Below are 25,187 nucleotides of genomic sequence, written 5' to 3'. Positions count from 1 at the left end.
CCACGACTCATCTGGTGGGGGTGGAGACAACCAGCAAAGAACAACTGTCAGCAGACCAGCGACAAACTCAGGGTCCAAGTTCATCACTCCCTGAAAGAGGCTAGACAGGCTGATAGGGTGGTTCAGAAGGCAGATTGCATGCTTACCTTTGTTAGTACAAAAGTCAGTCAGTTATATTGCAGCTTGGCTGTGAGGCTAGGCACAGCTCCAGTGCCGTATTCAAGTTTGCTGATGACACCACTGTCATTAGCTTAATCAAAGGTAGATAGGAGGGAGACTGAAAATCTGGCTGAGCAGTGCCAAAACAACCTCTCACTCAATGTCAGCAAGGCCAAGGAGAAGATTGTTGACTTCAGGAGGAGGAAATCACAGGTCCATAGAAACATAGAAAATAGGTGCAGGAGTAGGCCATTCGGCCCTTCGAGCCTGCACTGCCATTCAGTATGATCACGGCTGATCACCCAACTCAGAACCCTGTACCTGCCTTCCCTCCATACCCCCGATCCCTTTAGCCACAAGGGCCATATCTAACTCCCTCTTAAATATAGCCAATGAACCGGCCCCAACTGTTTCCTGTGGCAGAGAATTCCACAGATTCACCACTCTCTGTGTGAAGAAGTTTTTTCTAATCTTGGTCATAAAAGGCTTCCCCTTTATCATCAAACTGTGACCCCTCGTTCTGGACTTCCCCAACATCGGGAACAATCTTCCTGCATCTAGCCTGTCCAATCCCTTTAGGATTTTATATGTTTCAATAAGATCCCCCCTCAATCTTCTAAATTCCAACGAGTATAAGCTTAGTTCATCCAGTCATTCAACATATGAAAGTCCTGCCATCCCAGGAATCAATCTGGTGAACCTTCTTTGTACTCCCTCTATGGCAAGGATGTCTTTCCTCAGATTAGGGGACCAAAACTGCACATAATACTCCAGGTGTGGTCTCACCAAGACCTTGTACAACTGCAGTAGTACCTCCCTACTCCTGTACTCGAATCCTCTCGCTATAAATGCCAGCATACCATTCACCTTTTTCACCGCCTGCTGTACCTGCATGCCCACTTTCAATGACTGGTGTATAATGACACCCAGGTCTCGTTGCACCTCCCCTTTTCCTAATCGGCCACCATTCAGATAATAATCTGTTTTCCTGTTTTTGTCAGCAAAGTGGATAACTTCACATTTATCCACATTAAATTGCATCTGCCATGAATTTGTCCACTCACCTAACCTACCCAAGTCACCCTGCATCCTCTTAGCATCCTCCTCACAGCTAACACTGCCACCCAGCTTCGTGTCATCCACAAACTTGGAGATGCTGCATTTAATTCTCTCATCCAAGTCATTAATATATATTGTAAACAACTGGGGTCACAGCACTGAGCCTTGCGGTACCCCACCAGCCACTGCCTGCCATTCTGAAAAGGTCCTGTTTATTCCCACTCTTTGCTTCCTGTCTGCCAACCAATTCTCTATCCACATCAATACCTTACCCCCAATACCGTGTGCTTTAAGTTTGCACACTAATCTCCTGTGTGGGATCTTGCCAAAAGCCTTTAGAAAATCCAAATATACCACATTCACTGATTCTCCCCTATCCACTCTACTAGTTACATCTTCAAAAAATTCTATGAGATTCGTCAGACATGATTTTCCTTTCACAAATCCATGCTGACTTTGTCCGATGATTTCACCGCTTTCCAAATGTGCTGTTATCACATCTTTGATAACTGACTCTAGCAGTTTCCCCACCACCGATGTCAGGCTAACCGGTCTATAATTCCCCGGTTTTCTCTCCCTCCTTTTTAAAAAGCGGGGTTACATTAGCCACCCTCCAATCTTCAGGAACTAGTCCAGAATCTAAAGAGTTTTGAAAAATTATCACTAATGCATCCACTATTTCTTGGGCTACTTCCTTAAGCACTCTGGGATGCAGACCAACTGGCCCTGGGGATTTATCTGCCTTTAATCCCTTCAATTTCCATGAGCCAGTCCTCATAGGAGGATCAGAGGTGGAGAGGGTCAGTAACTTTAAATTCCTCGGTGTTATAATTTCAGAGGACCTGTCCTGGGCCCAGCATGTGAATGCAATTACAAAGAAAGCATAGACTTCCTTTGGAGTCTGCGAAGATTCAGTATGACATCTATAACTTAGATTGCTGTGTGTTGGTTGCCTGGCTGCATCACAGCCTGTTATGGAAACACCAATGCCCTTGAAAGTTAAATCCTACAAAAGTAGTGGATATGGCCCAGTCCATCACAGGTAAAGCCCTCCCTACCATTGGCTACATCGACATACAGCACTGTCACTGGAAAGCAGCATCCATCATCAGGGACCCCCACCACCCAGGCTATGCTCTCTTCTTGCTGCTGCCATTGGGAAAAAGGTACAGGAGCCTCAGGACTCACACCACCAGGTTCAGAAACAGTTACTACCCCTCACCCATCAGACTCTTGAACCAAAGGATTTCACTCAATTTCACTTGGCCCATCATTGAAATCTTCCCACAATCTATGGACTCACTTTCAAGGCCTCTTCATTTAATGTTCTAGATCAGTGATTCTCAACAGGGGTGCTTACGTGTCCTAAGGGAGTACGTTCCGGTAAATAGAAGTTGTTGGGGGTGTTCAAGATTCTTGGGGGTGGGGGTGGCAAGTGGCACCCTAATTTGATGCATGAGACTTGACCGACTGTTAGTAGAGCAGGTACTTCCAAAAAGGATGGAGACTGGAACACAGGAAGAACCATAGCTCAACAGACAGCAAGTACTCGTCATCTCAACACATCTGAAACTCGGCGATCTCATCCGACCTTACCAACCAAACAGACATTATTGGGTATGCATAAATTAGCAACCAGGGTACCTAACAGTTCACCTTGACTGACAGCATGGAACGAGTTCGTGCAATTTAAAAGCTGTCAAGTCAAGTACACCCTCTCAACTTTCTCTACAGAAAACTGATCGCGCAATGATACAGCGCTGGCTGGAAACAAATGGTGAAATTGAACTAATCAGTGAACTCACTGACCCCAAGGATTCATCTTAAAGTATTCAAAGAGACCTTGGCTTCATATGTGCAGTAAAAAACCACCTTTAGGGATTATGAGACCTTATATGACTGGTCAACCATGTTAACTGGAATAGTATAAAGGTAGCTTGCTGAACACCAGTTCTATCCTGACTAGCATTTAGATTCATATCCAAATCCTTGTCAATGTAAATTTTGTTGTTGCGATTATCTTCATCTTCACCTCTCTGTTAACACTATTCCATCCACGTCAACATCTGATAAGCATTCCCAGTTTGTGTTAATTTTTTATTCCAATTTAGCCCAGTTACTAATGGATAAATACATACAGCACAATCTCTGAGTCTGAAGGTGATGACGCCTTAAATTCTAACCCTGCTAAGAAACAGAAACTACAGGAAGTGCGTCAATACAATGTTACATATTTAGAGAATGGTTTTATTCCTTTCCTGTCAGATCAACAATATAATGTGTGTCTTATTTGTAATACTGCATTGCCTAATGAAGTCTTTAAACCATCAAGATTACAGGAACATTTCCGTAAAAGACATCCTGAAAAGGCTACTTATGGTATTACTCAGTTCCAGAAGATGATAGAAGCATTTGAAAAGTGTTGCACACTTGAGTCATTTGCCAAGAAAGCCAAAAATGACCTTGATAGTGGTCTTATTGCTTCTTACACCATTTCCAAAATGATAGCAGTGAAAAGTCTCATACGATTGGTGAGCGATTAATAATGCCTGCTGTATCAGAAGTGCTCACCACTGTTCCCAAAATGGATACCAGTATTTTAAAATCAATTCCTCAGAGTAACAACTCTGTAGCTCATCGTATTGATGAAATGATTGAAGACACTGAGTATCAACTATGCACGGAGCTACAAAAAGCAGAATTTAGGATACAGATAGATGAGTCAACTGTGTGGGACAATGAGACATTGTTAATGGCATTTGTTTATCAAAAATGGAAAAGTTTATGAAGAGCTTCTCTTTTGTAAAAAGTTAAAACAAATATCAATGGAGAATCAATCTGCAATGAGCTCGAAATGTATATTGAGGATAAAAGTATTCCAATTAGGAACATGATTTCTTGTGCAACTAATATAGCATATACAGGTCGCCATGTTGGTTTAGTGGCATTTATGAAAAAAGAAATTCCAAGTCGGTTTGCAATTCTTTGTGTATTTCATCACCAATATCTCACAGCCAGCGACTTTTTCCAAACATGACTCTTGTAATATCTGCTATCAACAAAATTAAACTTTATCAATTAAATAAAGGAATATTTTGCCAGTTATGCCAAGATAATGATGAAGAGCTTGAATGCTTGCTTCTTCACACTAAAGTGCGTTGGATGTCAAAGGCTGCTCCTTAAAACATTTCTTTGATCTTTTTGACACTGATTGAATTTTTACTCAAAGTCAACAAGACCTTGGGAAACAAGTTTGAATGTCTATGTGGAGATGCGGCACACCTAGCCGATCTGTGTGACAAAGTGAACATTCTAAATATGAAACTGCAGAGTGAGAATTTCAATTTACTCCAGGCAAAAAGTGCAGTGTCCACTTTTATCAGAAAATTGGAAATATATAAGCAAAACATTGGGAGAAGAATGTTCTCATAGTTTCCCTGCATGGAAAGTATGGCACTCTCTTTCAAAAAGACCATGATTTGCAAGAGTACTACTTAGACCTGCAGTCACGGAAGAAAGATTTTTAGAATCATTTCAAGGATTTGAATGATCTGGAAATTCTGGACTGGGTAACTAACCCATTGCAAGGTAGAAGAACAGGAAGAGAGCTTGCAAGAAGAAATTATCAACATTCAGAATAATGAAGAAGCAAAATGCTTTTCAAAAATGTTGGCTTTTGTGGAATGTGAAGTTTCCTGACCTGTGGAGAAGAGCCAAACTGCTCTCCATTGCCCTTCCATCCTCCTCTGTTGAAGGAGGCTTCAGCAGAGTGAACCACACACTCACAAAAAACAGAAACCGCTTGGACATTGTTATGCATGGGGACTTGAGGTATTTGTTGTCACAAATTGAACCAGGTATTCAACTCTTGCTAAAAAACCATCAAGCTCAAGGATGGTACAGCACACAGATATTGTGTAAGCTAGGTTTAAAGACAAATAAAATTTTAAGCAGAATAATTTTTCTTATGTTAGCACATGGTAGACATGCTTTAAACTATGGGGGGCACCGGAAAATATATTGAGCCTAAGAGGGGCGTTGGCAAGTATGAAGGTGCTTTAAGGGAGCATTGGTAAATATGAAAGTGCTTTGGGGGCATTGGGCTACAAAAAGGTTGGAAAACACTGTTCTAGATATTCATTCACTAACAAAAGAAAATCTGCAGACGCTGGAAATCCAAGAAACACACAAAATGCTGGAGGAACTCAGCGGGCCAGGCAGTATCTATGGAAAAAGTACAGTCGACGTTTCAGGCAGAGACCCTTTAGCAAGACCCTCGGCTGAAGCAGGTTTCTGCCCGAAACGTCAGCTGTACTCTTTTCCACAGATGCAGTCTGGCCTGCTGAGTTCCTCCAGCATTTTGTGTGTGTTGTCTAGATAGTTATTGCTTACTTGGTTAGTTATTACTTGTTTCTTTTTTTTTGTATTTGCAGTTTGTTGTCTTTTGCACACTGGTTGAATGCCCAGTTGGCGCAATTTTTTGTTGATTTTATTATGGATTTATTGAGTATGCCAACAAGAAAATTAATCTCAGGGCTGTATATGGTGACATATATGTACTTTGACAATAAATTTACTTCGAACTTTATAAAACTCTAGTCAGGCTGCATCTCAAATATAGGAAGGATGTCAAGGCGTTGGGGAGGGCACAGAAGAGGTTCACCAGGATGCTGCCTGGATTAGAGAACTTGTGAGAGGTTGGACAAACTTGGGTTGTTTTCTCTGGAATGTTGGAGGCTGAGGGGAGATGGTATCTCTTTCCCAGGGCTGAAATATCTTAACACCAGAGGGCATGTATTTAAGGCGAGAGAGGATGTGGCTCGGTTAGCGTAGGGTGGGGAGGCTGATTTCAGTATCGCGCTACAGCAGCAGGCTAAAGTCAGTGAGCAGCTCTACCTCGGAGAAGCGGAAGTCCCATCTGTTACGAATCTGCGGGGTAAGAACGACGACAGAGTGGCATAATAAAAGGGTTTTACTCAGTATTATCAGTCAGGGAACAGCTCGGGAGGGGCGCCAGGGCCTGTCGGGCCCACCGAGCCCACCGACCGGACCGCGCATGCGCACTCAAAAGCCCGCGCAAAATGGGAGTTTCGGGTGCGCGAAATGGCGGCGGATCTCGGTAGGTCAGGGAGCTAGGTTGGTTGTAGCGTTGCCGTGACTCCTCGGGCAACAGGGTGACGGTGGTGAGTGGAGGAGGAGGCCGGACGACGGTGAGAATAACTCCAAGGGCCAGCACCAGCGAGCCCCCCCCCCCGTCTCCTCCTCCAGGTGCCGTTCCCTGTACACGAGAGAGAGTGGGTCCGTGGACCAGCTCCTGACCTAGCAGGAGTGTTCTCGCAATTCCTAGGGCAACAGGGTGAAGGTTAATTAATCTCAGGAGGAAGATGGTGAGTGAGGTGATCTCTGATTAATGCCAGGGGGTTGGGTGTTGTGTGGATGAAGGTGTCTGCTACCCATCTGGCTGACAGGTGCCGGACAAGGGAGCAGGCGCAGGCGGATGGATGGCTGTACAGTTGGTGGTGGATTGGGCTGACAGACGGAGACGGGCCAGTGTGTCTGAAAGTGACAGCGTGGGCAACAGTTAGGAGCTTTGCCTACACCCGTCTCGGCCCAAAACATCAACTTTCCTTTCCCTTGATGCACCTGCTGAGTTCCTCCAGTACTTTGTGGATAGAGTGGATGTGGAGAGGCTGTTTCCCATGGTGGGAGAATCTAAGAACAGAGGACACAGCCTCAGAGTAGAAGATTGTCTTTTATTAGGAGTTTGAAAAGATTCAGCATGTCAACAAATACACTCAAAAACTTATATAGATGTACCGTGGAGAGCATTCTGACAGGCTGCATCACTGTCTGGTATGGAGGGACTTACTGCACAGAACCGAAAAAAACTTCAGAGTGTTGTAAATCTAGTCAGCTCCAGCTTGGGCACTAGCCTACAAAGTACCCAGGACACGTTCAGGGAGCAATGTCTCAGAAAGGCAACATCCATTATTGAAACCTCCAGCACCCAGGGCATGTCCTTTTCTCACTGTTACCATCAGGTAGGAGATACGGAAGCCTGAAGGCACACACTCAGCAATTCAGGAACAGCTTCTTCCTTCCTGCCCTCCGATTCCTAAATGGACATTGAAGCTTTGGACACAACCTCACTTTTTTAAAAAAAATAGTATTTCTGTTTTTGCACATTAAAAAAAATCTATTCAATATACATAATTGATTTACTTGTTTATTATGTTTTATTTATTTTTTTTTCTCTGCTAGTTTATGTATTACATTGAACTACCGCTGCTAAGTTAACAAATTTCATGTCACATGCCAGTGATAATGCTGATGAGGAGGAATTTCTTTAGCGGGAGAATGGTGAATATGTGGGATTCATTACCACAGGCAACCATGGAGGCTAAGTCTTTATGTTTATTTAAGGAAGAGGTTGATAAATTCTTGATTGATCAAGGCAGGAAGGGATATGGGAAGAGGGTTGCAAATCTGGTCAGCTCCATCTTGGGCACTAGCCTACAAAGTACCCAGGACATCTTTAGGGAGCGGTGTCTCAGGTAAGCAGCATCCATTATTAAAACCTCCAGCACCCAGGGCATGCCCTTTTCTCACTGTTACCATCAGGTAGGAGATACAGAAGCCTGAAGGCACACACTCAGTGATTCAAGAACAGCTTCTTCCCATCTACCATCAGATTTTTAAATGAAGATTGTACCCTTGGACACTACCTTACTTTTTAAAAAAAAAATACAGTATCTGTTTTTTGCTTTTTTTAAATCTATTTAATATACATATACTGTAATTGATTTACTTGTTTATTATTTTTTTTTCTCTCTTCAGATTATGTATTGCATTGAACTGCAGCTGCTAAGTTAACAAATTTCACATCACATGCCAGTGATAATAAACCTGATTCTGAAGGCAGGAGATTGGGACTGAGGGGAAATTGGATCAGCCATGATGAAGTGGCGGAGCAGGATTGATGAGCCAAATGGCCTCATTCTGCTCCTGTGTTTTATGGTGCAATATGAGGAATTCTCCAACTTGAGACTGGCCTCATCATGGCAGAAATGGAGGCCAAGGACCAACATGTCAGAATAGGAATGGGGGAAAGGAAATAAAATGGCTGTTCACAGAGAAAGTCTGCTTTTTGCAGATGGTGCAGAAGTACTTGACAAAGATTCCTTTACAGTCCTGATGAAGGTTTTCAGCCCAAAACTAGCTGACTGTTCCCCTCCATGGAGTTCCTCCAGCATTTTGTGTGTTGCGCTGGATTTCCAGCATCTGCACGATCTCTCACGTTTATGGCCTACACCTGCTCCTGTATTTTTGTGTCAGGATTTAACCTGGAGTGGTCTCTGGGTGAGCAGGAATTCCAAAAGGCCAAGGGACTCACCGAGGTCCAGGCCAAACCCAATCTCTTGGGCTTTAGGGCTGAGTGGTGGCCGGTTGTAGCCTCCGTCATCCTGTCCTTTGGGGAGGGTGTGTCCATGGGTGTGGGTGGCAGTGGGTGACTGGCGGATGCTGGGCAGAGTTCGCAGCTTTGCTGTCACGTCCCGCTCCAGTCTCCTGTCGGAGTACCTGGGGAAAGAGACAAAAAAAAAGAGACTCACCAAATCACCTGGGTGGATATGAACTGGGAGGACAGACAGACAAGGCCCCTCCATTCAAGGTGGGTCCTACAATCTCTTCCTCCCAACCCACCACCCCCCAACTGACTGGCTGTCCAGTTTGGGACAGCCGCATGAGTTAGACCGGACCAGGTACACGGTAATACGGTACATCATGAGGCCCGAAGAGGGGTTCACAGCTCTCCCAGTAGCATAGGGTTACATCCCTGGTGTACCCATCTGCCTGGACACTACCCCTGTGACTGGACATAGTATCATAAAGTTATACAACACTACAGCTGTGCCAAACTATTAATCTGCTTAATCCCATTGACCTGCACCCAGACCGTAGCCCTCCATACCCCTTCCATCCATGTACTTATCCAAACTTATTTCGAATGTTGAAATCAAACCCAAATCCACCACTTCCCATGGAAATTTGTTCCACACTCTGAACAAGTTTCCACTCTTGTTCCCCTGCAAGGTACTTTGCCTCCCAGGTACCAAGGTCAGGGATGTTTCAGATCGGGTCTATAACATTCTAAAAGGGAGGTTAAGCAGCCTGAAGTGGTGGTACATCTTGTTACCAACGATATAGTTAGGAAATGGGGTGGAGTCCTGAAGAGAGAATGTAGGGAGTCGGAGAGAAAGCTGAAAAGCTATGGTCCTGGGTAGTAATCTCTGGATTGCTGCCATTGCCGTGCGCCAACAAGAATAAGAATAGGATTATTTGGCAGATGAATGTGTGGCTGAGAAACTGGGGCAGGGTTTTCAGATTTCTGGATCATTGGGATATCAAAGGACAGGTTACACCTAAACCTGAGAGGCACTGATATCCTTGTGGATGTTTGCTAGAGCTGTTGGGGAGGATTTAAATTAATTTGGCAGTTGGAATTGGAACTGGAATGATGGGAGTAGTTGGTATACAAGTTGACAGCTTGCCTGTCCTTCCTCACATTCTCATTACACACTATGAGGCAGTACGTTGGGAGCTTAACATCCAAGGACACACGTTGTATTGAAAGGACAGGCAGGTAGGCAAGGGGGTGGTGGTGTGGATCTGGTTTCAAATCCTCAGAAAGAGATGACATAGTACTGGAAGATGTAGAATCCTTGTGGGTAGAGTTAAGAAACTGCAAGGATAAAAAGACCCTGATAGAAGTTAGTGCCGTCATCAGTGATGCCCTCACCCACATCTCCTCCATCTCCCGCACTTCAGCCCTCACCCCATCCTCCCGCCACAACAGGGACAGAGTTCCCCTGGTCCTCACCTACCACCCCACCAGCCTCTGGATCCAGCACATTATCCTCCGCAACTTCCGCCACCTTCAACAGGACCCCACCACTAAGCACATCTTTCCCACTCCGCTTTCCGCAGGGATCGGTCCCTCCGCGACTCCCTGCTCCACACGTCCCTCCCCATGGATCTCCCACTCAGCACTTATCCATGTAAGCATAAGTGCTACACCTGTCCCTACACCTCCTCTCTTGCCACCATTCAGGGCCCCAAACAGTCCTTCCAGGTGAGGCAACACTTCAATTGTGAGTCTGTTGGGGTCATCTATTATACTTTATCGTCGCCAAACAATTGATACTAGAACGTACAATCAGCACAGCGATACTTGATGCTGCGCTTCCCGCTCCCTGGATTACAAATCAATAGTAAATATTAAAAATTTAAATTATAAATCATAAATAGAAAATAGAAAAATGGAAAGTAAGGTAGTGCAAAAAAACCGAGAGGCAGGTCTGGATATTTGGAGGGTACGGCCCAGATCCAAGTCAGATCCATTCAGCAGTCTTACCACAGTTGGAAAGAGGCTGTTCCCAAATCTGGCCGTACGAGTCTTCAAGCTCCTGAACCTTCTCCCGGAGAGAAGAGGGACGAAACTTGCGTTGACAGGGTGGGTCGTGTCCTTGATTATCCTGGCAGCACTGCTCCGACAGCGTGCGGTGTAAAGTGAGTCCAAGGACGGAAGATTGGTTTGTGTGATGTGCTGCGCCGTGTTCACGATCTTCTGCAGCTTCTTCCAGTCTTGGACAGGACAACTTCCATACCAGAATAAGACTTTCCGTTCCAGGACATCTCAAATGTCCTCTTTCTTTAAGAATCGTGGTTTCCCTTCTGCCATCATCAATGATGCCCTCATCTACATCTCCTCTATTTCCCGCTTCCTACAGTGCATCTATAAAAATTAGTGAGGGTTTCAGGGGACAGGCCAAATTTCTTCAGTTTTCTCAGGAAGTAAAGGCGCTGGTGGGCCTTCTTGGCAGTGAACTCTGCTTGGTTGGAACAAGGCAGGTCATTTGTGATATTGACCCCGAGGAACTTAAAGCTTTTGACCTGTTCCACTTGCACATCACCGATGTAAATTGGGTTGTGCGGTCCGCTACTCCTTCTGAAGTCAACAACCAATTCCTTCGTCTTGCTGACGTTGAGGGATAGGTTATTGTCTTCACACTATGCCAACAGGTTCTTAATTTCCTCTCTGTACTCAAACCCATCATTACCCGAGATACGGCCTACAATTGTGGTGTCATCAGCAAACTTATATATTGAGTTTGATGGAAACTTGGCTACACAATCATGGGTGTACAGTGAGTACAGCAGGGGGCTGAGTACACAGCCTTGTGGGGCACCGGTGCTCAGAGTGATTGTAGAGGAGAGCTTGTCCCCTATTTTTACAGCCTGGGTCCTGTCTGTGAGGGAGTTGAAGATCCAGCTGCAGATCTGAGTGCTAAGGCCCAGGTTCTGGAGCTGAGGAATCAGTTTATTTGGAATGATGGTATTAAAGGCAATGCTGTAGTCAATGAAAAGGAGCCTTATGTATGCATCTTTATTCTCCAGGTGTTCTAAGGAGGAATGTAGGGCCAGAGAGGTGGCATCTGCCGTTGACCTGTTGCTCCGGTAGGCAAATTGCAAAGCGTCGAGGTTGACCGATAGGCTGTGGTTGATGTGTGACATAACCAATCTCTCAAAGCACTTCATAACAATTGATGTCAGAGCCACAGGTCAATAATCATTCAGGCATGCCACCTTGCTCTTCTTCGGCACTGGGATTATTGTTGCCGCCTTAAAACACAAGGGGATCTCAGACTGAAGCAATGAGCAGTTGAAGATGTCAGCAAACACTCCAACTAGCTCGCTTGCACAGGCCCAGAGAATCCGTCCTGGGATGCCATCTGGGCCCTGCTAATGTCCTCTTCGGGGACGATGAATCTCGATGCCACCAGGTCCAGTTCATCCGGAGGGAGCGGGACGCTCCTCTTCTGTTCGAATCTTGCGTAGAATACATTAAGTTTGTCAGGAAGAGAAGCGTCACAGTTATTGATATTCCCAGCCTTTACTTTGCACCCAGTGATCTCATTTAGACCCTGCCATAATCTACTGGTTAGCCTGGGCTTCCAACTTGGCTGGATATTGCCTCTTTGCACCCTTAATGGCTTTCCAGAGTTCACGCCTGGATTCCATGTAGCGACTGGTATCCCCGGACCTAAAAGCCGCAGCTCTAGCCTTTAAAAGGGTCTTGACCTCATATTGCATCCGGTGCTCCCGGTGCAGCCTCCTCTACATTGGTGAAACCCGACGCAGATTGGGGGACCGCTTCGTCAAGCACCTCCACTCTGCTCCGTCCGCCACAACAGACAGTATCTCCTGGTTGCCACCCACTTCAACTCTGCTTCACATTCCCATTCGGATATGTCCGTACATGGCCTCCTCTACTGCCATGATGAGGCTAAACTCAGGTTAGAGGAGCAACACCTCATATACCGTCTAGGTAGTCTCCAGCCCCTTGGTATGAACTTAGAATTCTCCTCCTGATTGCAATGGGGATAGATGGGGCTGAATTTGTCAGGGGTGTTCAAGAAGGATTCCTGACACAGTATGTGGACCAGCCGATGAGAGGAGAGGCCATACTGGATCTAGTTCTAGGTAATGAACCTGGTCAGGTGGCAGACCTCTTGGTGGGGAAGCATTTTGGTGAGAGTGACCACAACTCCCTTAGCTTCAGCATAGCTATGGAAAAGGATAAAAACAGACAAAATGGGAAAGTGCTTAACTGGGGAAAGGCTAACTATGAAGGGATGAGGCAGGAACTAGCGAGAGTAAACTGGAAACAGATGTTCAAAGGTGAAAGCACAGAAGTAATGTGGAGGAAGTTTAGGGACCACTTGTGCTGGGTTCAGGATAGGTTTGTCCCACTGAGACAAGGAAAAAATAGTAGGAAAAGGGAACCATGGCTGACAAAACACATGAGGCAACTCATCAAGAGGAAGAAGGAAGCATATGTTAGATATAAGCAGCAGGAAGCAGGAGGGGCTCATGAGAAATGTAGGGTAGCCAGGAAGAAGCTTAAGAAAGGACTTAGGAGAGCTCAAAGGGGGCATGAGAAGGCCTTGGCATGTAGGATTAAGGAGAACCCCAAGGCATTCTATGCATATGTGAAGAACAGAAGGATGACAAGAATGAAGGTGGGGCTACTAAAGGATAAAGAGGGCAACATGTGCCTGGAGGCAGAGGAGGTTGGGGAGGTCCTAACTGAATACCTTGCTTCAGTATTCACAAGTGATAAAGATCTTGATCAGGGCGAGGTCGAAGTAGAACAGGCCTATGTGCTGGACAGTGTGGAGATTAAGGAGGCAGTAGTGTTGGACCTTCTTAAAAACATCAAGATTGATAAAACCCAGGGCCAGACATGATATACCCCAGGTTGCTGTGGGAAGTGAGAGAAGAGATTGCTGGAGCAGTAGCTATGACCTTCGAATCCTCTTTGGCTACAGGGGAGGTGCCGGAGTATTGGAGAATGGCAAATGTAGTTCCCTTGTTTAAAAAAGGTAATAGGAAGAATCCTGGGAACTATAGACTGGTGAGTCTTACGTCGGTGGTCTGCAAACTATTGGAAAGGATTCTTAAGGATAGGATCTTCGAGCGTTTGGAGAATTACAGTCTACTCAAGGATAGTCAACATGGCTTTGTGAAGGGAAGGTTGTGCCTCATGAGCCTGAGTTTTTTTGAAGAGGTAACAAAAGGAATTGATGAGGGTAGGGCGCTAGATGTGGTCTACATGGATTTTAAAGAGGCATTTGACAAGGTCCCTCACGAGAGACTCATCCAGAAAGTCATGAGGCATGGGATCAGTGGAACCTTGGCTGTTTGGATTAAAAAAATTGGCTTACAGGAAGAAAGCAGAGGGTGGCAGAAGAAGGAAAATATTTTGCCTGGAGGTCGATGACGAGTGGAGTGCTGCAAGGATCTGTCCTGGGACCCCTGCTCTTTGTGATTTTTATAAATGACCTGGATGAAGAGGTGGAAGGATGGGTGAGGTAAGTTTGCGGATGACAGGAAGATTGGAGGAGTTGTGGATGAAGCTGTAGGTTGTCGAAGGTTACAAGAGGATATAGACAGGATGCAGAGTTGGGCAGAAAAGTGGCAGATGGAGTTCAGTCTGGATAAGTGTGAGGTGATGCATTTTGGAAGGACAAACCAGAAGGCTGAATACAGGGTTAATGGTTGGTTACTTTAGAGTGTGGATGAACAAAGGGACCTTGGGGTTCGAATCCATACATCCCTCAAGGTCGCTGCACAGGTCGATAGGGTAGTTAAGAAGGCCTATAGGATGCTAGGCTTCATTAATAGGGGGATTGAGTTCAAGAGTAGAGGTCATGTTACAACTGTATAAATCTCTTGTAAGACCATACTTAGAGTGTTGTGTTCAATTGTGGTCACTTCATTATAGTAAGGATGTGGAAACTATGGAGAGGGTGCAAAGGAGACTTACTAGGATGTTGCCTGGATTGGAAAATATGTCTTATGAAGCAAGGTTAGCAGAGCTGGGACTTTTCTCTTTGGAGCTTAGAAGAATGAGAAGGGACTTGATAGAGGTCTACAAGGTTATGAGAGGCATAGATAGGGTGGATAGCCATTACTTGTTTCCCAGGGCATGAATAGCAAACACCAGAGGACATATGTACAAAGTTAAGGGAGGGAAGTTTAGGGGAGACATCAGGGATAAGTTTTCTACACAGAGGGTTGTGGGTGCCTGGAATGACTTGCCAGGGATGGTGGTGGAGGCTAAAACATTAGAGGTATTTAAGAGCCTCTTGGACAGGCACATGGATGAAAGAAAAATAGAGGGTTATGGGGTAGTGTGGGTTTAGTACATTTTTTGGGATTATATGGGTCAGCACAACATCGAGGGCCGAAGGGCTTGTACTGTGCCGTAGTGTTCTATGGTTCTATATTGACGAAGGTAGAGCTATAGATGTAGTGTATATGGATTTTAACAAGGCATTTGATAAGATACTCCATGCAAGGCTTATTGAGAAAATAAGGAGGCATGGGATCCAAGGGGACCTTACTTTGTGGATCCAGAACTGGTTTGCCCACAGAAGGCAAAGTGTGGTTGTAGACGGGTCATATTCTTCATGGAGGCCGGTACTAGTGGTGTGCCTCAGGGATTTGTTCTGGGACCCCTACTCTTTCTGATTTTTATAAACGACCTGTATGAGAAAGTAGAGGGATGGGTTAGTAAATTTGCTGATGACACCAAGATTTGGGGTGTTGTGGATAGTGTGGAGGACCGTCAGAGGTTACAGCGGGACATTGATAGGATGCAAAACTGGGCTAAGAAGTGGCAGATAGAGTTCAACCCAGATAAGTGTGGAGTGGTTCATTTTGGTAGGTCAAATATGATGGCAGAATATAGCATTAATGTTAAGACTCTTGGCAGTGTGGAGGATCAGAGGGATCTTGGGGTCCGAATCCATAGGACACTCAAAGCTGCTACGCAGGTTGACTCTGTGGTTAAGGCGGCATACGGTGCATTGGCCTTCACCGATCGTGGGATTGAGTTTAAGAGCCGAGAGGTAATGTTGCAGCTATATAGGACCCTGGTCAGACCCCACTTGGAGTACTGTGCTCATTTCTGGTCACCTCACTACAGGAAGGATATGGAAAGTATAGAAAGAGTGCAGAGGAGATTTACAAGGATGTTGCCTGGATTGGGGAGCATGCCTTATGAGAATAGGTTGAGTGAACTTGGCCTTTTCTCCTTGGAGCGACAGAGGATGAGAGGTGACCTGATAGAGGTGTACAAGATAATGAGAGCATTGATCATGTGGATAGTCAAGGCTTTTCCCCAGAGATGAAATGGCTAGCACAACAGGGCATAGTTTTAAGGTCCTTGGAAGTAGCTACAGAAGAGATGTCAGGGGTAAGTTTTTTTTATGCAGAGAGTGGTGAGTGTATCATTTCTTAATGCATGCATTACTAAATGACAATGAAAGAGGATTGTGTGTCCTCATAATCTAATCTAAAAAGTATTCACTCCCTTTAAGTCAATATTTAGTAGAATACACCCTTGGCAGTAATTACAGCCTTGAGCCTATGTGGATGGGTCTATATCAGCTTTGCCCATCTAAACACTGCAATTTTTCCCCATACTTCCCTACAAAACTGCCCAAGCTGTATCAGATTGCATGGGGTTCATGAGTAACAGCCCTTCTCAAGTCTAGCCATCAATTCTCAATTGGAATGAGGTCTGACTTGGCCAGTCCAGGACATTAACTTTGTTTTTAAGTCACTCCTGTGCAGCTTTGGTTTTATGCTTGGGGTCATTGACTTGCTGGAAAACAAAGGTACTCCCAAGTTGCAGTTCTCTTGCAGACTGCATCAGGTTTTCCTCCAGGATTTCCCTGTATTTTTCTGCATTCATTTTACCCTCAACCTTCCAGAGTTGTCCTAGGCTTCTTGGTGGGCTCCCTCACTGGTCTTAAAACACAAAATACACGAAACAGGGACAGAGTTCCTCTTGTTCTCACGTACCACACCACCAGCCTGTGGATCCAGCACATTATTCTCAGCAACTTTGGCCACCTTCAACAGGACCCCACCACTAAGCACATCTTTCCCTCTCCACCCCTCTCCGCTTTCCGCAGGGATCATTCCCTCTGTGACTCCCTGGTCCACACGTCCCTCCCCATGGATCTCCCACCCGGCACTTACCCCTGTAAGTGCAAGTGCTACACCTCGCTTGCCTCCATTCATGCCCGAAACAGTCCTTCCAGGTGAGGCAACACTTCACTTGCGAGTCTGTTGGGGTCATCTATTGCATCCGGTGCGGCCTTCTCTACATTGGTGAAACCCGACGCAGATTGGGGGACCGCTTCGTCGAGCATCTCCGCTCCGTCTGCCAAAAACAGACAGGATCTCCCAGTAGCCACCCACTTCAACTCTGCTTCCCACTCCCATTCAGATATGTTCGTACATGGCCTCCTCTACTGCCATGATGAGGTTAAACTCAGGTTGGAGGAGCAACACCTCATATACCGTCTAGGTAGTCTCCAGCCCCTTGGTATGAACATAGAATTCTCCAACTTCCGGTAATTCCTTTCCCTTCCTCTATCTCTATTTCATTCTGCCCCCTCCCCCAGCTGCCTATCACCTCTCTCATGGTTCCGCCTCCTTCTACTACCCATTGTGTTATCCCCTATTCTTTCTTCACCTTTCCTGCCTATCACCTCCCTGCTTCCCCTTCCCCACCCCTTTATCTTTCCCCTTACTGGTTTTTCACCTGGCATCTACCAGCCTTCTCCTTCCCACCCTCCCCCCACCTTCTTTATAGGGCCTCTGTCCCTTCCCTCTTCAGTCTTGATGAAGGGTTCCAGCCCGAAACGTTGACTGATCGTTTCCACGGATGCTGCCCGACCTGCTGAGTTCCTCCGGTGTGTTGTGAATGTTCCTTCACTGGTCGTCTTCTTGGATGGACACTCAGTTTTTGGGCAAATTCACAACTGTGCCATATTCTGTCCACTTCTTGATGATTGACTTAACTGTACTCCAAGGGATATTCAGTGACTTGAAAATTTTCTTGTATCCCTTTCCTGACTTGTGCTTTTCAATAACCTTTTTGCAAAGGTGCTTCATGTTCTTTTGTCTTCGTGGTGTAGTTTTTGCCAGGATACTGACTCAACAGCAGTTGGACCTTCCAGATACAGGTGTATTTTTACTACAGTTAATTGAAACACTTTACACACAGGTGATCTCCATTTAACTAATTATGTGACTTCTTAAACGATTTGGCTGTACCACTGATGATTTGGTGTGTCATTTTAAAAAGGGGGTGAATACTTAGAAACCTAGAAAATAGGTGCAGGAGTAGGCCATTTGGCCCTTCGAGCCTGCACCGCCATTCAGTATGATCATGGCTGATCATCCAACTCAGAACCCTGCACCAGCCTTCCCTCCATACACCCTTATGCATACCCCCTTATTACTTATGCAATCAATTATTGTGTTTTATTGTAATTAATTTAGATCACTTTGTGGAGATCCATTTTCACTTTGACACGGAGTGTTTTAGTTAATCGTGTCAAAAAAGCCAAATTAAATCCACTGTGGTTCAATGTTTTTAAAAAAAAACATGAAAGCTTCCAAAGGGGGTGGGTAAATACTTTTTTTAAAAAAAGATAGGCACTGTATTATTCAGGCCTCCAAATAGTAGTCAGGGTGTGAGATAAAAAGGCAAGTTAAAAGGACATTATCACAATAGTTACAAGGGATTTCAACATATAGTAGATTGGGGAACAACAGGTTGATGCAGGATACCAAGGGAGGGAATTTGTAGAATGCCTATGAGATGGCTTTTTAGGGCAGTTTGTGGTTTGAGCTCATTCGGGGAAAAGCAATTCTGGATTGAGGGGAGTGCAAGGTAAAGGAGCCCTAAGGAGGCGTTGGTCATAATATGATAGAATTCACCCTGCAGTTTGAGGGGGAGAAGCTAAAGTCAGCAGTATCAGTATTACAGTGGAGTAAAAGTAAGCACAGATGAGAGATGAGAGGTTATATCAGAGAGGAACTGCCAAAGTTGATTGGAAGGGTATACAAGCAGGGATGACAGCAGATCAATGACAACTGGTGTTTCTGGGAGCAATTCAGAAGGCACAGGATAGATACATCCCAGAGATTTAAAAAATATTTTAATGGGAAAATGAGGCAACTGGGTGGCAAGAGAAGTGAAAGATCGCATAAAAACAGATTTTTTTTAAAATGGAAAACTCATTGCACTGGGGCTGTTTCACCGTTTTGACCTTGGAAGTCCGGGTCCAGTGATACGAATATTCATCACAAACTGGGGCCTTCCTTAGTTGGAGTGGATAACCATGACTTCTGTGCTTCATTATGCCCTTCCCTGTCCACAGAGCTTTGGGAAAAAATCTCCTTCCTGCCTGTTGGATCTCGCTGTTGATCTCCTCCACCAAGGAGCTGACTTTGCATGTTTGGACAGGCATGTCCCGATCTCAATGGAGTATGAGGCCTGAGAGAATGTGAGAAGGCAAAGTGGAGGGTTAAACCTCAGAGTGCAAGTGACCTTGAGTCAGTCAATCCCCACCTCTAGCACTGTGGGGTAGAGGTTCTTCTTGTAACCATGTGCTCTCCCGGAACAGCGATGGGTTGGGCTTCGGTTTCCACACACAGCAGTAGTTAAGTGGCTGCAAATTGTCCCTTGTGTTGGGAAACAGCAAAGAACTTTGACAGAGAGTTGAGAGCCTGTGAAAGAGAGAGAAGGTGCGGGGGTACTAGGGAATAAGGGGCCGGTAATGGCTGTGAAAGGAGGGTTGAGCATGGGCTAGCTACACCATTCCATAAAAACTCAGAGAGAGAAATGCTAACAGAAGCTCCAAAGACAGCAACTTCGGAGACGGAAGTCTGAGAATCAGAGTAGGATTGCAGCAGAAGCCATTTTGAATTTTTTCTTCTTTTTTCCCCCCCATCAGAGTTCAGAGAGGCGGGACTGTGCAGGTGTGTGATGTCGGGCAGTGAAACATGGAAGATTTAAAAGGAACACAGCCTTATACAGCTGGCAGCGTCGTCGGCGGGCTGCAGAGTGAAGGCCTAAAGGCTTTGGCGAAACGGGCGAGGTGAAGTAGGTATGGCTTTCATTTTTTCCTGTTATTTGAGGAGAGGGGGAAGTATGAGTGTGAGGGCAGCTTGTTGTTCTCAGTGTCGGATGTGGGAGGTCCTGGAGTCTCCCAGCCTTCCGGACGGCCACATCTGCGCCAGGTATGTCAAGATGTAGCTCCTAAGGGACCGTGTTAGGGATCTGGAGCTGCAGCTCAATGACCTTCGTTTGGTCAGGGAGAGTGAGGAGTTGATAGAGAGGAGTTACAGGCGGGTGGTCACACCGGGGCCACGGGAGGCAGACAAGTGGGTCACGGTTAGGAGGGGCAAGGGGAAGGGTGAGGTACTAGAGAGTACCCCGGTGGCTGTGCCCCTTGACAATAAGTACTCCTGTTTGAGTACTGTTGGGGGGTGGGGGGACAGCTTACCTGGGGGAAGCAACAGTGGCCGTGCCTCTGGCACAGAGTCCGGCCCTGTAGCTCAGAAGGGTAGGGAAAGGAAGAGGAGGGCAGTAGTAATAGGGGACTCGATAGTAAGGGGTTCAGATAGGCGATTCTGTGGCCGTAGTTAGGAGACCCGGATGAAAGTTTGCCTCCCTGGTGCCAGGGTCCGGGATGTTTTTGATCGCATCCAAGATATCCTGAAGTGGGAGGGAGAGGAGCTAGAGGTCGTGCTACCAATGCCATAGGTAGGAAAAGGGAAGAGGTCCTGAAAGGAGAATATAGGGAGTTAGAAAGGGAGTTGAGAAGAAGGACCGCAAAGGTAATAATCTCGGGATTACTGCCTGTGCCACACGACAGTGAGAGTAGGAATGCAATGAGGTGGAGGATAAATATGTGGCTGAGGGATTGGAGCAGGGGGCAGGGATTCAAGTTTTTGGATCACTGGGACCTCTTTTGGCACAGGTGTAACCTGTACAAAAAGGATGGGTTGTACTTGAATCCTAGGGGGACCAATATCCTGGCGGGGAGATTTGCGAAGGCTACTGAGGTGACTTTAAACTAGAATGGTTGGGGGGTGGGAATCAAATTGAAAAGACTAGGAGAGAGGAGGTTAGTTCACAAATAGAGAAGGCCAGTAGACAGTGTGTGAGGGAGGATAGGCAGGGGACAGAGATCAGGAGCAGTCAGACTGAAGATGTGGGGGAGAAGGAAGAAAAAGATAACAAAGTTGTTTGCTCCATTAAGGACAAACAGAGTAAGAGGTGGAGAGTTTCTTAAAGGCATCTATTTTAATACTAGGAGCATTGTAAGAAAGGTGGATGAGCTTAGAGCATGGATTGATACCTGGAAATATGATGTTGTATCTATTAGTGAAACATGGTTGCAGGAGGAGTGTGATTGGCAACTAAATATTCCTGGATTTTGTTGCTTCAGGTGTGATATAATAGGAGGGGCAAGAGGGGGAGGTGTTGCATTGCTTGTCAGAGAAAATATAGCAGTGGTCCTCTGGCAGGATAGATTAGTGGACTCGTCCAGGGAGGCTATTTGGGTGGAATTGAGGAATGGGAAAGGTGTAGTGAAGCTTATAGGGGTGTATTATAGACCACCTAATGGGGAGCGAGAATTGGAGGAGCAAATTTGTAAGGAGATAGCGGATATTTATAGTAAGCACAAGGTTGTGATTGTGGGAGATTTTAATTTTCCACACATAGACTGGGAAGCCCATTCTGTAAAAGGCCTGGATGGTTTGGAGTTTGTCAAATGTGTGCAAGATAGTTTTTTGTAGCAATACATAGAGGTACCAACTAGAGAAGGGGCAGTGTTGGATCTCCTGTTAGGGAATGAGATAGGTCAGGTGACGGAGGTATGTGATGGGGAGCACTTCGGGTCCAGTGATCACAATACCATTAGTTTCAATATAATTATGGAGAAGGATAGGACTGGACCCAAGGTTGAGATTTTTGATTGGAGAAAGGCTAACTTTGAGGAGATGCGAAAAGATTTAGGAGTGGATTGGGACAAGTTGTTTTACGGGAAGGATGTAATAGAGAAATGGAGGTCATTTAAAGGTGAAATTTTGAGGGTTCAGAATCTTTATGTTCCTGTTAGGTTGAAAGGAAAGGTTAAAAGTTTGAGAGAGCCATGGTTTTCAAGGGATATAGGAAACTTGGTTCAGAAAAAGAGAAGGATTTACAATAAATATAGGCAGCTTGGAGTTAATGAGGTGCTCGAGGGATATAAAGAATGTAAAAAGAATCATAAGAAAGAAATTAGAAAAGCTAAGAGAAGATACAAGGCTGCTTTGGCAAGTAAGGTGAAAATAAATCCAAAGGGTTTCTACAGATACATTAATAGCAAAAGGATAGTGAGGGATAAAATTGGTCCCTTAGAGAATCAGAGTGGACGGCTACGTGCAAAGCCAAAAGAGATGGGGGAGATTTTGAACAATTTCTTTTCTTCAGTATTCACTAAGGAGAAGGATATTGAATTGTGCAAGGTAAAGGAAACAAGAAGGGTAGTTATGGAAAGTATGATGATTAAAGAGGAAGTACTGGGGCTTTTAAGGAATATAAAAGTGGATAAGTCTCCAGGTCCGGACAAGATATTCCCTAGGACCCTGCGGGAAGTTAGTGTGGAAATAGCAGGGGCTCTGACAGAAGTATTTCAAATGTCATTAGAAATGGGGATGGTGCCAGAGAATTGGCGTATTGCTCATGTTGTACCATTTTTTAAAAAAAGGGTTCTAAGAGTAAACCTAGCAATTATTGGCCTGTGAGTTTGATGTCAGTGGTGGGTAAATTGATGGAAAGTATTCTTAGAGATGGTATATATAATTTTTTGGATAGACAGGATCTGATTAGGAACAGTCAACATGGATTTGTGCGTGGAAGGTTATGTATGACAAATCTTTTTGAATTTTTGATGAGATTACTAAGAAAGTTGTCGAGGGCAAAGCAGTGGATGTTGTCTATATGGACTTCAGTAAGGCCTTTGACAAGGTTCCACACAGAAGGTTAGTTAGGAAGGTTCAATCGTTAGGCATTAATATCGATGTAGTAAAATGGATTCAGCAGTGGCTGGATGCGAGACGCCAGAGAGTAGTGGTGGATAACTGTCAGGTTGGAGGCCGGTGACTAGTGATGTGCCTCAGGGATCTGTACTGGGTCCAATGTTGTTTGTCATATATATTAATGATCTGGATGATGGGGTGGTAAATTGGATCAGTAAGTATGCAGATGATACTAAGATAGGTGGCGTTGTGGATAATGAAGTAGGTTTTCAAAGCTTGCAGAAAGATTTAGGCCAGTTAGAAGAGTGGGCTGAAAGATGGCAGATGGAGTTTAATGCTGATAAATGTGAGGTGCTACATTTTGGTAGGACTAATTAAAATAGGACATACATGGTAAATGGTAGGGCATTGAAGAATGCAGTAGAACAGAGGGATCTAAGAATAATGGTGCATAGTTCCCTGAAGGTGGAATCTCATGTGGATAGGGTGGTGAAGAAAGCTTTTGGTATGCTGGCCTTTATAAATCAGAGCATTGAGTATAGGAGTTGGGATGTAATGTTGAAATTGTATAAGGCATTGGTAAGGCCAAATTTGGAGGTGTGTACAGTTCTGGTCACCGAATTATAGGAAAGATGTCAACAAAATTAAGAGAGTACAGAGAAGATTTAATAGAACGTTACCTGGGTTTCATCTCCTAAATTACAGAGAAAGGTTGAACAAGTTAGGTTTTTATTCTTTGGAGCGTAGAAGGTTGAGGGGGGACTGGAGGTATTTAAAATTATGAGGGGGATAGATAGAGTTGATGTGGATAGGCTTTTTCCATTGAGAGTGGGGAGATTCAGACAAGAGGACATGAGTTGAGAGTTAAAAGGGCAAAAGTTTAGGGGTAACATGAGGGGGAACTTCTTTACTCAGAGAGTGGTAGCTGTGTGGAACCAGCTTCTAGCAGAAGTGGTTGAGGCAGGTTCGATGTTGTCATTTAAAGTTAAATTGGATAGATATATCGACAGGAAAAGAATGGAGGGTTATGGGCTGAGTGCAGGTCAATGGGACTAGGTGAGAGTTAGAATTCGGCATGGACTAGAAGGGCCGAGATGGCCTGTTTCCATGCTGTAATTGTTATATGGTTATATGGAGCAGGAGGAACAACAATTCTGATTAAATTTAGCTCAGCACTTACACATTTGCGTGACAGGTAGAAATGACTTCACTGGCCCGTTCTAGTACAGGGGGTGCTGCTGACCTGAAATTCAAAGCTCCTGTAACCTTAGTTTCTCAAATGTTAATAAGGTTTGCACCTAATTTCAGAATGTTCTATATTCAATCGTTCAGCTGTGTGTAGCACTGCCCCTGGGAATTGAGGGCACCTCCTCTGCTTTGAGGGGTGCAATTAATATTACAGAAGGTGAGGGGGCAATGTGAGGGCCTGACTTTGAGGCAATTTCCAGTTTGAGTTGGACCTGCTCACCGTTAGATTTGACAGGATGCAGCACAATCTGAACATTATTTTTGTTTTAAAAAGTGGGAGATATTTCATAAAGTGAAGATATTAGAGCTGATGGAACCTCGAACAACAATCTGCTGGCGGAACTCATAGCAAAAGGGACTATGAGCACACTTCAAAAATACCACCCCCTCGGTAATCGCAGTAACTGAAACCCCTGAAGACAACCATGAGTCACAGGAACGTAATTAGGCCATTTGGCCCATCGAGTTATCTCCAACATTTAATCGTAGATAGAACCGAAGTCCATAAGACATAGGAGCAGAATTAGGTCATTCAACACATTGAGTCTGCTCTGCCATTCCACCATGGCTGGTTCTGAATCCCTTCAACTCCATACACCTGCTTTTCTGACATACCGTTTGATGCCCTGACCAATCGGGAAACTTATCAATTTTCACTTTAAATATACAGACATTTTTGAATAATATTGTAATAATAAAAAGATTTGAAAAGAAAAGTAAATATACAGACGGTCTTGACTTCCACAGGTGTCTGTGGCAGAGCATTCCACAGTTTCGCTACTCTGGTTAACAAAAATTCCTCCTTATCTCTGTTCTAAAGGGTCAATTTTGAGGCTGTGCCCTCTAGTTCTTGAGATCCCCACCAGAGGAAACACCGTTCTCCAGTGGTCCAATGTCAACTCTCACCTCTCCTTTACTCATTCTATAACTGAAGAAAACTTTCAGTATCCTGCTTTATATTATTGGCTAATTTGCCCTCATTTTGTATTTTCCCTTCTTATGGCTTTTTTTAAAAGTTGCTTTTTGTTAGTTTTTTTTTAACCTTCCTAATCATAAACTCCCACACACTTTTGCAACCTTATATGCCCTTTCCTCGGCTTTTATACAGTCCTCAACTTCTTTTGCCAGCCACGGTTGCCTATCCCTGCCATTTAATAACTACTACTTCTGTGGGACTTACCTATCCTGCTCCTTGTGAACTATTGCCAGAAACTTCAGCCACCTCTGTTCTGCCGTCATCCCCACCAGTATCCCCCTCCAAT

General features: G+C 44.9%; 1 long non-coding RNA gene across 1 annotated transcript in view; it reads left to right on the top strand.

Annotated features, from left to right (window-relative positions):
• The first annotated feature begins 6,041 nt into the window (after positions 1 to 6,041).
• Positions 6,042 to 25,187, top strand: part of LOC134351426 (uncharacterized) — a 34,955-nt gene continuing 15,809 nt past the window's right edge. Inside the window, exons 1-2 of the long non-coding RNA XR_010019148.1 lie at positions 6,042 to 6,154; positions 19,602 to 19,754. This is a non-coding gene — a long non-coding RNA (uncharacterized LOC134351426). The remainder of the gene's footprint in view (positions 6,155 to 19,601; positions 19,755 to 25,187) is intronic.

This window comes from Mobula hypostoma, chromosome 9 (assembly GCF_963921235.1).
Source record: "Mobula hypostoma chromosome 9, sMobHyp1.1, whole genome shotgun sequence".
NCBI lineage: Eukaryota > Metazoa > Chordata > Chondrichthyes > Myliobatiformes > Myliobatidae > Mobula > Mobula hypostoma.
Note: the sequence above shows the minus strand (reverse complement) of the source record. Positions and strands in the feature narration are given on the sequence as shown.